This window comes from Leptonychotes weddellii, chromosome 2, assembly GCF_054177405.1.
Source record: "Leptonychotes weddellii isolate Sample4059 chromosome 2, ASM5417740v2, whole genome shotgun sequence".
Lineage (NCBI taxonomy): Eukaryota > Metazoa > Chordata > Mammalia > Carnivora > Phocidae > Leptonychotes > Leptonychotes weddellii.
Window position 1 is genome coordinate 15,663,742 of NC_138370.1, and position 2,530 is coordinate 15,666,271.

The window sequence follows — 2,530 nt, forward strand, 5'->3', positions numbered from 1 at the left end:
GCTGTCCCAGGCCATGGCTTTCAAATTCTTTGACCACAACCTACAGGAAGAGCTATATTTTACGTCCCAACACATAAATACAGACATATGAAACTTAAGTGCAAGAGTCACAAGATAATACCACATCAGAGGTACTCTGACATTTCCTTTTCTTTGCTATTCTATTTAATTTGATTTTTCGTCACAAGTCACTGGTGTCTGCTCATGACCAAGTTATAGGTCATGTGTAATCTGCAGTGGGAAAGCCTAAGATTTTTTTTCTTTCTAATTGGAGGTGATTCTGTTTATAAACTTATTTCTGCCAAACAAAACAACAAAATGAAAATATTCCCAGAGACATTAAATAAGAATATAAAGTAACAATAATTTCCTGTGAATCTTAACAGTTAGGATGTACCTTTGATCATTTGTACTATGGATCACTTAAGTGGGTCCCACTGGATTCATGAACATTAAACTTATCAATCACCTGAGGGATGCTTTATACCAAGAATAAGAGGAAGGGTCAGTACAGATAGAGAGTATCTATTATAGTCTATTATTTTGGCCCTATATAGTCTATTATGTTTATCCCTATTATTATATGAATATATAAAATTAAAATTTTGAATACAGTTTTAGTCATCCTAATTTTACTTTAGGAGGCAAGTTATATTCTCAAATAAACAAATTTACTTCTATGTACTTATACATACATTTGTTTACAAATAAGAGTTAATTCTTTAAGTCACTACAGCTTTTATCTTTTAATCTGTAGAGCCACTTTTTATGAAATGCCTAAATCTGGGAAATACATTTCCAGGGAATTTTTTATCTGTTTCAATCTTCCTCATATCTGATATATTTTTTCTATGTACAAAACACCTAAGGAAGAAATCAAAGCAGTTATTTGCATAATCCAGAAAATATATTCAGTCAATAATGTCAACGGAAGAAAAAATTGTTATTTAAGTTTTTCATAGGTTTGTTGTTCCTTTTCACTAGGTGTAAACAGCCCTGATGATTTGGTCAAGTTGCTGGGATTAGTTTTATGCTGAAACAACAGCTGGGGTCAAAACAAAGTTAACTCTAAATTCCATAGAGTGGGGATATCCCCTAAGTGCCACCAGATTTATAATTCATTCTCACATACAAAATAATCATTATGGTTTAGGAGAAATAGACATTATAGGCCAATGAAGATAGAAACATGACAATTTACTAAGGAATCCACGGGTAATTTATAATTTCTTTTTAAAACTTATTAGGAATGAATTAAGATAAAATATTCTAAATGAAAGGTTTGATTATTTTATTCACAAACATTTAAGCATGATTGAAGTCAACTGGAGTTTAGAAAAAGGAGAAAAAATAAATTATTAAAAGAAAATAACCGACAGGTGATAATAGGATTCAGGTGGAATGGAAGAAAGGTAGCTAGAAAGGAAGGCTTGAGATGAAACATTCCATAGGTATGTTCTAGTTCAATTTTACAACTGAAGAAAGATAATCCTAGGGAATTTGCATGTTATTATTCAGACCATTTTAAGATTTCTTCCAAACAGATCATATTAGATGATGAAAATCTCATTTTTGAGGTATCTATGGTTTAAATAGGTTTCTGAAATCACTGGTTGTTTTATCTGCACTTTAAATGATGTCTAATTAAAACAGAGAAGATAGGGCAAGAATCAGCATCTCTACAAAGAATTGCCTTTGCTTGCATCATGTTCCTCGAGCTTTTGATCTAGGACTGAAATCAAATGCTTGACCTAAATTGAAACAAATTAAATATCTATTATGGGGTTTTTATGTATATATATTTTCAAAGGCAAATGAAAGTTTATGAAATAGAAAATACCTCAAGGTAAATACAAAACCAAAGAGAAATTTGTACCTTGACATTTTCAGTGAAATTTACCAAAATAATTTTTAAAAGAATATACACAATTTTTTTCTTCAAAATTAAGAGGAAAAAATGGATCTTAAGTGAATTAAAAAGAAGTGAATTGACTGGATGCTCTGAACATTAATATATGACTACAGACTTCTAAGGCTGAATATAACAATGGAATGAAAGGTTAAAAAGTAGAGCTTCATTGTATCTTAACATTTTTTTTTAGCAAACTGTTTTTTCAGAGCAGTTGTAGGTTCACAGCAAATTGAGAGGTATAGAGATTTCCCACACACAGCCCACCCCCCCCACATGCATAGCTCCCTCATTACCAACTTCCTCCACAAGGGGGGGTCCATTTTCACAATTTCTAAACTTCCATCATTATCACCCAATGTCCATAATTTAGATTAGGGTTCACTCTTGGTGTTACACACTCATGGGTTTGGATGTATGTATTCACAACTGTAGTGTCAGAAATTTTCATGTCCTTAAAAATCCTTTGTGCTCCACTTATTTTGTTTTTATTAGGTTATGTTAATTACCATACATTACATCATTAGTTTTTTATGTAGTGTTCCATGATTCATTGTTTGCGTATAACACCCGGTGCTCCATTTAGTACGTGCCCTCTTTAATACCCATCACCAGGATAGC